Source organism: Equus asinus, chromosome 18 (assembly GCF_041296235.1).
Source record: "Equus asinus isolate D_3611 breed Donkey chromosome 18, EquAss-T2T_v2, whole genome shotgun sequence".
Classification (NCBI taxonomy): domain Eukaryota; kingdom Metazoa; phylum Chordata; class Mammalia; order Perissodactyla; family Equidae; genus Equus; species Equus asinus.
The window spans coordinates 10,860,177-10,873,092 of NC_091807.1; positions in this window are offsets into that span (position 1 = coordinate 10,860,177).

A 12,916-nucleotide genomic window follows, 5' to 3' on the forward strand; every position below is an offset into this window, starting at 1 on the left:
AATTGGTTTATTTTGCTTCTGTTCTAACCACATCCTGACTCCATATGTTCCACACCGTTTTAGGTGTTAGTGATGTCATGAACTACAAACTGAAATTCTGGAAGCAGTACAAAGAAAGAGCTAATTCTCTAATATACCTCGAATGTATTTGCAATTACTAAGCTAATATTTGGTAGGTGGTTTGAGATCTAAAACTATAAAACATACTTACTTAGGAATGGACTCATTTAACCTGTAGTTTACCTTTAGTTAAAAAGAAAAATAAAGGCAATATGCACGTGGATTCAGATATTTCACGGTGACAGTCAATGTCAGCAGAACATTTGTACCACCTAGAGGAGATCCACTACATTATGCAATTTGAGGTTCTTAGTTCTATTTTTAAGGGGAAAAAATATCTGGATGATCAAGCATACTATATATTTACAACAATGTAAGATGGTATAATTGGAAATTTATTTTGAACAATATAAAATGTTGGCTACAGGTGTAAGCAAGGGTTCTTACATCAGAAATATGAGCAGAAATATATATGGAGAGGATTGTAACAGAAACCAAGAAGTGTCTGTTTGGACAAAGACAATTACAAAGTCACAGCCTGGGTGGCCCAGACAGCACATTAGCAATACTTTTTGTCCTAGGATGAATCAATGCCATCCTAAAAACTGGTCAAATAGGAAGGACAACAACAAAGAATAATTCTTGCAGCAGTTAAAATGCTGTCCACATTGCATTTCTGAAAGACAGTATTAAGGTTTCATGACCTAAATTTTTTAGTTACTGGTAATAAGTACAATGTCACTGGAAGTTTTATTGTATGCTAGGCTTTCAGTTCCACATACCTTAACTAACTTTTCTCTTATAATCCCTCCATGATATAGGTATAAGCTGGTACAGGAAGAACCTGAGACACTGAGAGGGTAAGTAGTTTGCCCAAACATATCCACATATAACTTAGAGGTGTTAAATTATAAACCTAAGACTCTCTGATTTCAAAGCTGAGACATTAAATACTAAACAACAGGTTCCATTTTTTAATGATATCTATAAAGTCTTGGTCAGCAATAAGCATAAATATTTCACATTCACAATACTTGAATTATCCACTGAAATCCTATTTGAAAGTACTTCTTTTTATAACAAATAATTTGAAACACAGCAGCTACATCTCCCTTCAGACAAGTTACAACTAGTCCAATATCTCCTTAGGCAAAGAGTGGAAACTCTAAAGAGAAAGATGGCTGAAATATCAGAGGGTCAACAGACAGCTGAACAAAAGATCAGAGAGCAACTCAGAACAGGTTGTGGTTTCCTGTTCAGCACCGTCAGAATGTGGATTATATCTCTTTTGAACAGTTAATGGGATGGAAATTGCATATAAGATTTCTTTGCATCAATAAAAAGCAGTTCAACAATGAGGTCTTGTACAAAAAATAGACAGTGAGAATAGGATGAAAGAAATACTTTGGCAGATCCGCTAAACCTCCCGTACTACTGAAGGAAGAAGATTTAACGTATATAAAGAGATTTTAATCCTGGACCACAGTTAAAATTAAGAAGCATTGAATCCATATGATATTCTGATGTGTGATGGAGACATTTATGGAAGGAATTAATACTGGAATTCTGTCTTCCAATTTGGGATGAAATTATTTTGTATTTGAATAGAAAAAACTGACTCAAGTCAGCAAAGAAATGAAGCAAGACTTTTACTATTCACATACAGAGAAACAGCAATACAAAATATGTAGGCAAGGAGTAGTCTACTGAAAATAGAGTTGTCCAATAATGAGAAGCAACGCTCACTTAGGGCATCTAAAAGGTCAGAAAGGGCCACTCCGGCTCTAAACATCTTGATTCATAAATGAATGAACATAATAGTCTAATAAAAAAAACTGAAACTATTCTATTGCAATATGTAACTGGATGATTATTAGCCTTGTTTTTCTTTCTTTAAAGAATGGGCGAGATAATGATATGTTACAATTTGTGAGAATGTTGTAATTTACATTTATATTCAAGGGTTGCTTTCCAACATGCCTCTCTCTTAAAGGCTCCCTTACTCTTTCACCAACAAAATAAACAAAAGAAAAAAAGTACTTGCTTTAGAATTGGAGCAATCAATGCTCCACCAGTTTTCTTTTCACTGTATAAAAAGTGCTGGGTAGAGAGAATGAGGTTGCAGATTATACATAATATTCAAAGCATCAATCTGCATTTTACATATATAATTCTTCTTTTTTTTCTCCTTTAAGCTTTTTGCTTATCTATCATTACACAGAAGAAACTTTCAGTAGAATTTAGCATCAATAATTACACTTTTGGGAGATTGGGAAAGGTAGGCCTTGATCTTATATTTCTATTTGATTAAATACTGTCTTTTTTTTTTCACCACAATAATGCTAGATTTTATTTTTATGAGTGGTGATGGGAAGATGGGCCAAGAGGGAAGACAAGAAATAAATAAAGCAGGAATAATTCTTGGTACTTTTGTAAATCTTTTGAAATATTTTTAGAATCTCTTTGCTTTAGCTTCATTTACAAAGGAAATGTCACCATAGAGAAATGACTCCCTTATGTGATAAATCATTGTCTAAAGTATTTTATCATCTCATTTTCTTTTTTTTTTTTTTTTTTGGTGAGAAAGATTCACCCTGAGCTAATATCCCTTGCCAATCTTCCTCTTTTTTTTGGGGTGGCTTGAGTAGATAAGAGCCCTGAGTGACACCTGTGCCAGTCTTCCTCTATTTTGTATATGGGATCCCTCCACAGCATGGCTGATGAGTGGAGTAGGTCTGCTCCCGGGATCTGAACCTGTGAACCTGGGCCACCAAAGCAGAGTGTGTGGAACTTTAACCACTTGGCCACCCGGCGGGCCCCAAAAGTACTTTATCATTTCATTTTCAATGCACTTACATTAAATGTTTCAACAGTGGTTACTACTGGAAGAGAAGAAAGGCAAGTACTGAGCCCCAGACTCCTCCAGTAGAAGGTTGTGGAGAAAAGGAAGGACCAGTAAATGAGACTGAAAAGGAGTGCCCATTAAGAAAATAGGAAAACCAGAGAAATGCAAGTCAAGTGAAGAAAATATTTGGAGGATAAAAAGATTGATCAATTCCGTATAATGCTGCTAACAGATAGGGTGACTACACAATTAACATCCAAATCAGGATGTTTTGTGAGTGAAATTAGATGCTATTGATTACACCAGAGAAAAAAAGTTAAACCAGGACTCTCCTGTGAACACCAGATTATTCTAATGCCTGGACAAGTAAGAAGAGGATTGAGAAGTCACTCCTGATATTTACAAGAAGAAGCACATTTGTGATGTTATTGAAAGCAGTTTTGACAGGGTAGCAGGGTTGAACATATGACTGAAATGGGTTTAGGAGAAGAGGAGAGAATTTGAAGACAACAATATTAAGCAACTCTTTAGAGGAATTAAGTGGTGACTTAAGAAATCAAACGGCAGCTGTTGGGGAAGTATAAGGGGAAGAGAATGTTGTTTAAGATGGGAGAACTAATGTTTGTAAGTTTGCATGGCAGTGGATAATCCAATACAGACAAAAAATTTATGACTAGAAGAGAGAGGAGACAATTGCTAAGGCAAAGTCTTTGAATAACTTGAGAGAAGTTGTAACATAGAACACAAGTGAAGGGATTGATTTTAGATAGGAGCATGGATATATAATCCATGGTAACCGGAGGGAAGACAAGTATGTGGGTATAGATTCAGCTTAGTGGGTAGACATGGTGATAATTTGTAGGAGTCCTCTTCTGATGCCTTCTATTTTCTAAGTGATATAGAAAGGAAAGTTATTGGCTGACAGCAAGCACAGGGGAGATGTTTGGGGTTTGAAGAGGGAGGGGGAGGTATAAAACAATTGTTTAGGATGTAGGAGACCAAATGGACTAGGATCATACAGTCGATTGCTTGTCAGCATTAAGTACACAAAAGATGTTCATCATCATGAATTTATAGAAACACTAGTTAGGATAGTTGTGAATTTTCCTACGTCCACAATCACACAGGCATGAAATAGATGGAAAATTGGTTTGGCCAAGCGAAAACGAAGACATGAAAGAGGATCAAATAAGTGGAGAGTATACACAAGATATAGACCACAAAATTCAAGCTGGTTGAGGAGAGGAGTGTTATCAAGGGTGACAGTGAAAACATTGTAGGTCAATGGATTGGAGGTCTCTGGGTAGTTGAAAGATCTTTAATACAGGACTATTAGAGAGAGTAAGCTCAAAGAGAAGGGATGATGTTGAAAGAGTAGGATTCAAGAAATTGAGATTATGGGAAGGTTGTAATTATTAGTAAAGACAAGGATAAGAGTATGACTATTAAAGTGTATAGCTGATATAGAGTGGAAGGCAAGGTTGTTGAGCAAATGAGGTTCATAAAAATAGAAAGTGAACACATTGGAAAGAATACATATGTACATGTTGAAATTGCCAAGATTTAAGACTAGAGTAGCATTGGAGAAGTAAATAAAAATAAACTGAAGGTCAGTCAATGTCAGCAAAATGAAGGGTAGTAGGTGATATGATGTGATGATTCAAAGGAGGAATTTTAGGGAAGAAAGAGGGAGAATGATCTAAAAGTTGCAAAGAGGAACAAGAAAGCTATCTATGCCACTTCCAGGCTCAGTGGTATGAGTATGGGAGAAAAATCAGTGACCACTTGAGAAGACTCCAGGGAACAGATGCTCTTAACAGATAGTCATGTTTACATCAGAGCACAAAGGTAAATGGAATGTTCAAAGCGAAAATCAAGTATAGAAAATAAATTGCTGATAATAATCTGTAGATTCCAGAAGGCAGTATGGAAGGGTTGTAGAAGTTGTGGATGATTGGAAAAAGGAACGTAAGTGAGGGGGCTGATATAGAATCTTTTAGGGAGTACAATACAGGAGAGGAAGGGTGAGTTGGGAGACTGAGGGTTTTTGTGATGAATGACATAAATAAGAATGAAGGACACAATGCATTTAATGGTAGGCTGAAAAATGTCCCCCCAGTTACCAGGCCCTAATCCTTGGAATCTGCAAATATTATCTTATATGGCAAAAGGTATGATTAAATTAAGGATTTTGAGATGAGGAGATTATCCTGAATTATTCAAGTGCGGCCTAAATGTAATCACATGGGTTCTTATCAGAGAGAGACTGAGGAGATTTAATACAGACAGACATAGGGAAGAAGGTGATGTGAGGATAGAGGCAGAAATTGTAGTGGTGTGATCATATGTCAAGGAATGCTGGTTGCCAGCCAATGTGGAAAGAAGAAAGGAATGGATTTTCCTCTAGAGTCTCCAAGTGGAGTACAGGCCTCCTGACGTTGACTTCATCTCAGTGATACTTCTTTCATACTTACTGCCTCCAGAACTGTGAGAAAATAAATTTCTGTTGTTGTAAGCCACCAAGTTCATGGTAATTTGTTACAGCAGCTGCAGAAAACTAATACACCATGGATTCAAATGAGATATTTGTGGCAAGATTATGAGTCTTTGATTCTGAGTGTCCGTTGGGCCCCTTGGTTTTCTCCAGGTTGCATCTCTTAGGTCTGGAGGTCCAAAATAGTTCTTACATATGTGTCTTACTCCTGGCTAGGGGTGGCTGAAAGCTCAGACTGGCTGGGCATCTTTCACACCTTGATACGATGCTCCCTTCCACCTGACTAACTTAGATTTCTTCATAGAATACCAATCTCATGGAGGTTTTACATGACAGTTGGCTTTCCCCAGAGTGAGCATTCCAGGAAGAATTGGCAGAAGGCTACTTAACCAAGCCTTGGAAGTTTCACAAAACACTTTCACCACATTTTCTTGGTCAAGCAACTAAGGCTAGCCAATGGGAGGTAGAATTAGACCCTACCTTTCAATGGAAGGAAAAGGATATGTGGCAGTTTTTAATCTACCACAAGTACCAAGGAGAAAAACATGAGACTCACTTATTCTTAAGAGATGGGAGCAATATGAGAAAACAGAAAATAAAATAACAGCATTTCTGTAGTAAATGGAAGGAGTTTTCAGAAGCAGTTAGCTTTGTGATTGGGGAGTTTGAGTATCTGCAATTAAGTCTGTCTACCTGAACCCAGGGAGAGAGTAAAGAGAATTACAATACTGAAGACAGTTGATGGACTTTGTCTTTTTCCCTGAGAATGTAAAATTCTACTTATTTATCAGATACTTGAGGGATCAATTTATATGATTGGTTAATTCTTACAAGACTTAATAGCTTTTTAATTTTAATTAAGTTTAACTTTATCTTTATAGGCCTATTGAGTGTCCATTTAGTTGGTCAAGTAAAAGACAAGAGAGAGGCCTTACTCAGGGAAATCTTTAGTGACACAATCAAGCCTCCTGGCATATGAAACGTGTGTGTGTATGTGTGTGTGTGTGTGTGAGTGTAGGGCATAATGGTGAGACAGATCACATTTGCTTGGGAATACAATAGTTTTCTGGACTGAAAAGGATCAAGATCCCACTGCGTCTCTGTTAGGTCTAAAATTATTGAAACCTTCAGAGGGACTAGGATTTCAGGAAAAGACAGTGAACACTTTGAAATTAAATTACTTAAAAAAAAAGAAAGATGAATCTGGGCTGATGATCAGATGACTAGAGATCAAGATTAAATGCTTCAGGACCAAATGAGGTAGAATGTCTTTGGCTTACAGTGTGACTGATGGTGGAAGCTCCTCCAGACACAGCTGCCCAGGTGCAGTGCTTATCCTAGTTTGTGAAAAACTTTGGTGAATCACAGGCATATAAACTGACAAATAAACCCGAATATTCTACCACCTTGGCCCCAAGGAGCGAGAGGGTCTTCCTTTCAAAGTCCCCAGGCTTGGCAGGAACCTGGACAAGTGAGGCTCCACTGCAGAGTAGACTGAGACTTCTAGGCAATCTTCACTGTCTGCAGGACAGTGGAGAAGCAACTCAGTAGTGGACTCTTAGGAAGCCCAGAGACCTGCCTGCTTGTTGGACAAAGTCAGAAGGTCTTGTGTCTTTTGAATTATTTAACCCCCGGGATTTAGAAAATTGGAGGATATGAGAATACAAATACTTCTTTAGCATAGAAGTATTTTAGCATGTGGAACTCTGGATGCTCAGGTTTGGTTGCTGTTCTTTTTAAGTTCCGTTTAGTGTGGACACATTATCTCATTTGCACCCAGTTTGTGGATAGCTAATTATCAACACACAACATTCACACACACACACACACACACACATACAAGGAAAGAGAGTAAGACAGACAGAGAGACAGCAAAACTACAAATAATTTTCTTTCAGAATTGTAAAGAAGAATATTTTGAACCATCTTTAAGCTTGATCTCAAGCACTACTATTTGAATTGTTTGTTTGAAAGAAAAAGTGAAAATTTCTTAATTTTGCTTTCTATTTTTGGGTGTATTATCCATGAATCCTTTTTAAATTATAATAAGGGTGAGCATGGTGAGAAAAGCAAGAGAGCCAGCGGCCTGGGACTTTATCCTAAATTAGCTTGCAGTGTTCTTGGTATTGTCATTTAATTTTAAAATATATGCAAGTCTTGCCTCGGTAGATCTTGAGCTTTTTGAGGGCAGTGGCTTCTTTCCCTACAGCTCCTGGCACAAATCTCAATAAATATCTATTAAATGACAAACAAAAAGAATGACCTTGAATATTGGATTGGTAGCTTGAAGCTACAATAATTGTTCTGACATGGACTCAAATAAAATTAATGCCGTTTGTACCCCCAGAATGACCAAACAATGACAGTGTAATTTTATTATTTGTGTTGTGTTAAGGATAATTATGTCCTCAGCAGTCAGTTCAGTTTCTGTGCTAGACTTTTGAAGTTAGATCAATGTCTTCGGTGCACACTGAACTGACAAATACTATAAATATTTAAATTTGAAATAAGCCTCCCCTTTATAAAGTATGCATTCATCTTTGTGAATTTAGGATTAAAATGAAATTGATGCCAACTTCAACCAAGACCATAGTGTCAGTATTCCTTGAATGCAAATACAATAAATACACATTCAGTTTTGTCTAAAAACACGAGGTTGACATTTCTACATTATAAATAGGGCGTCAAATGGAACAGAGCAATTCCCCAGGCTTGAAAGGTTCAGACCTTTGATCTCTCCACGCCTCTCCTCAGGACTCATAGAACCTTCCCTCTTCCCCCAGAATCATCGGATCAAGAGCCAAATGAACATCAGATTTGTTTAAGTGTCTAACTAGACCCCAGGGTTTATTTCCGATTTCATTTTACCTTCCAGCAGCGTTGATCCTGCTTCTCTGCTGTACCTCTCCCCTGCTTATTTATTTGTATCAGCTGAATGTTGAATGATTGATTTTGGATTCTGCACTTTAGCATAGTTATTATTTGTCTCTCTAGATAATCCTACCAACATATTCTCCTGTGCTCACTCCATAGATCCAATTGACTCACCATGAAGTATATTGTGTTTTACATACGTGCTTTCTCTAGAACATGGAAAGGAAATTGGAGGATGGGGTTATATTCTTAGCAAATTCCTTCATTAGCATGGTCATTTCTCTCCTGATTTCTTCTTTATTTTCTCACCTATTTGTGAGTTCCTCCTATATACAAACCACTACAATCTATGAAGGACACCAAGAAGAATTGGTAGCATTCCAATGCTCAAGGAGTTCATGCTGTTTTGAGAAAGATAAGAATATCCACATAAAACTCATGGTTTAAAGACACCAAAGGAGAGAGAGGGGACAAAAAAAAAGAACCAATTCATGATGGTAGACCAAGGAGGAAAACTTACTAGGTGATGACGGAATTTATAAATAACCACCCTCAGTGCTCCAGTTGGGATGCAATGGGGAGTCTGACCACTTTTTGAAGTTCCATGTTCCATTGGTGATTTCAGTGCTGATGAGCTCTCTTTCTTTATGGTTCACATATTTAATATATAAAAACATTTACACCCAGTTAAGAGAATTAAATAGTATACAAGGGCTTCAAATGAAATGAAAGAGTTCGCTGTCTCACCCATCACACCTCGTCTTACACTCTAGAGACAGCTTCTTTTAAATATTTATTTAAATTAAATTGTTTATTATAAATAAATTCAACTTAGAATTGTTACGGACTGATTTATGTCCCCTTAAAATTCATTTGTTCAAACCCTACTGCCCTCTCCAACATGGCTGCATCTGCAGATAGGGCCTTTAAAGAAGTCATTGAGGACATAAATGAGGACATAAGAGTGGGACTCTGACCCAAACTGACTGCTGTCCTTATAAGAAGAGGAAGAGACGCCAGGGATGAATTTGCACAAAGAAAAGGCCAAGCGAGGACACTGAGAAGGCGGCCATCTGCAGGCCAAAGAAAGAGGCCTCAGAAGAAACCAACCCTGCTGGCACTTTGATCTTGACTCCTAGCCTCCATAACTGTGAGACAATAAATTTCTATTGTTTAAGCCACCCAGTCAGTGGCATTTTGTTGTGGTAACCCTAGGAAACTAATACACATGTGATAAATTATTCAATCACCACAAAAGTATGTGTGGAGAAAAATAAAAGTCTTTTCAACCTCTGTCTCTTGGTTTTCTTCCAAAGAAACCAATCTGATCAGATAATCATGTATCATTTAGAGGCAACTATTTATACATATTTCTGTATTTGGTCATTCAGTCATTAAACCCGTATCTCTAAATAGCATGCTTGACTTGCAGTTTCTCGATTTATCCATTTTAGACTTTTTATATTGATTCTCTATTATGATTAAGGAGGCTTAATTTATTTATACTGTCCTCATTTCTTCTCCTTTCTCTCTTACCAAATAATTATATCATTATTCCAAGTTCTTTTGCTAATCCACTGTGCACCTTGATACAGCACGCTCCAGTTCTTTCTTCTTCACCATGCGATTGAAGGCATCAGTAGTTCTAATCTTCACTATACCTTCCTTACTCTGTTTTACCTCCAAACTTTGAGAGTTATGCCTGCTGTGGTACCATAATTCAATCTCCTATGATTTTTCTACAAGTTTACTCTAAAATTTGAAACGAATAATCAATGCCTAGTTTATTACGGGACTGTAAATAACGTTCACTGTAAAGCCAAGTAGTGTACTAGGCTTACAGTTCCTTCCCGAGGAGTTTGTATCAACCCAATTTGAATTAGAGAAGCAGATCGACTATGAGTATTATTGAATAAGAGATTCATTATAGAAATTAGAATGTACACAAGTGTGGGAGGATCCAAGGAAGTAAGATCTGGAAAGAGTAGGATGATCATAGAAGTTCCTGATCAGTCTCCCTGAAACATTGGCGTGGGTGGACAAGGTCGACCTTGTAGGGAAATTTAGGAAGCCAAGCATGTGCAGCTCCATAAAGGATCGTAAAAGTAACCAGTGGAGAAATCTATGGGAGGCATGGCTTCTGCATTTTGTCGTGGGACTAGGGCAGCTGGAGATGAGAAGGACTCACAGTCAGGAGGAAGAAATGGGCTGGGACAGAAAAGAGCGAGGACAGAGGGTAAGCAGTCTCCTTCACTACTTTCATGGGTTTTTTCCCCTGTATTCTTCTCTCTTTTCACTCCTTTGACTCACTCAGATATCCTTATTTAACTTTATAAACAAAGTGACAAATTTTCTGAGATCTGAGGGTCTGAAAATGTCTTTATTTTGCCTTGCTTTTTACTGATAGCCTGGCTGTATATAGGATTTTAGACTGAAAAACATTTTTTTTATAACTTTGAAGATATTGCCTCATAGTCTTTGAAGGTATTATATCCTGAAGTCTGAAGTCTGATGCCAATATGATGTTTGTTTTTCTGTGAGTGAAGTATTGCTGTTTATTCCAGAATCATGTTGCATGCTTTACTCTAAAGTCCAGTTATCCTTTGTTGTGAATAAGATATAGTCTACATACAGGAGAATTCACCATCCAGGATGGGGAGAAGAAAATGTAAACAAAGTGAAATGCAATGCTACAGATTCTATGACGAATGTTTGTCGAGTTCACCCATGTCATGGAATGGAACTGGTCAGTTTTACTTAAAAGAATCAGGACTTCGTGGAGGAGGTGACTGCTAAGACAAAAATGTTTATTGAACCAGATGGGCAAGCAAGTAAACAGCTGTGATGGAGAAAATGTGTCACCCTGGCACACAAATTCTTTAAATCTATCCTCAAACTACCTCTTCAGCCTTATCTTCCACAACTCCCTCCCGCGTCTGGGACCCACATTCTAACCAAAGTAGACAAACCATTGTTCCCCAAAGTAGGGAAATAAAATTTATTGAGCACTTAAGTATGATAGGTGAATTTTTATCTGCCCAAAATTGACAAGTACCAACTGAATGGTTCAAGTAGTCCTATGTTCAAAAGGGTAGCATTTTTGCAAAACGGTACAACATCTATCAATATGAACAAAGCTCAGAGAGTCATACAGTGTGATAATGCATCAAGACTTGACATATTCTCGGAGGAACTTTATCACTATAATTCAGGGCCGTGGACATTCCTCCACCCCATGTGGTTGTTAGAAGTAAACTCATTTGCCAATTTGTTATTTTTATTTTTTTAAAGTCCTTGCATGTGGAAGGCTTTTTGACTGAATATTTCATTTAATTTTCTAAAAGATTATGACATTAGTATTTTTCCATTTAATAGATGAAGAAATTGAGGGATCATATGTAGGAAACACAGAAGGCAAATTGCAGATTCAACGTGAAAACTGGCTTCAAAATTATTATAAAAAATGCTAAATATTCTTGGCCCTTCCCTTCTCACCTTTCAAGCCTTTGCAACTGCCATTCTTGAAATGAATCCCATGACTCTATCCTTCAGTCTTACCTGTCATTCAAAGCCCAGCTCAGAGGGGAGGGGGGAGGGCAAAAGGGGTGATTAGGCTCACGTGTGTGGTGAGGGACTATAATTAGTTTTTGGGTGGTGAACATGATGTAATCTACACAGAATTTGAAATATATTACAATGTACATCTGAAAGCTATATAATATTATAATCCAAAGTTACTGCAATAAAAAAAAGAATATTATTCAGCCTTAAAAAGGAAGGAAGTCTTGTCACATGCTACAACATCAATGAACTTTGAGCACATTATGCTAAGTGAAATAAACCAGTCACAAAAAGACAAGTACCATATGATTCCACTTATATGACATATCTAAAGTAGTCAAATTTATAGGAACAGCAAGTACGATGGTGGTTACCAGGGGCTGGAGGAAAGGGGGCAAAGAGGGTTGTTGTTTAGTGTTTTGTTAATATAGAGCTTCAGATTTGCAAAATGAAAAAGTTTTGAAGATCTGTTTCACAACAATGTGGATGAATTGTATACTTAAAAATAGTTAAGATAGTAAATGTTATGTTAAGTGATTTTTTACTACAAGACAAAATGAAACTCATGTTAAGTATCTATTGTGTTTAAGATAATAGTACATGAAAATATGATCCTAAAGAAAAAAAGCCCAGCTCATATGCTCTCTCCTCACTGAAGCATTCTGTGATCAGCCCACTCTAAATCCCTTTAAACTTTATAGGGCTTTGCCATATTCTTTAGGAATTTAGAACAAATAATTTTAATTTAGTTTTTCATTCACTATTCTCATCCTCTGGGAGAGTTTTTTAGATACTTTGTGAAAGAAACATGCTGTGTATGTTACATTCTGTTCTTCTAGAGTTTTGTGTTCCCAAAGCAATTAAGAGGCTCCTTGGAGAGGTTGCTTTGCAATTGCAGGAAGTGTGTAGCACTTTAAGGCCCAAGAGGCAGTGAATGTGCTAACGTAGTGTCTAGCGCATAGATGATGCTCAATAAATATTAGCTGTCCTTCTTATTATTCCTTTGGGTTAGTCTCCATATCAAGACACATATGAAGGATTTACTGACATATTTGACAAAGATTTTTAAGGAAGCAAAACAA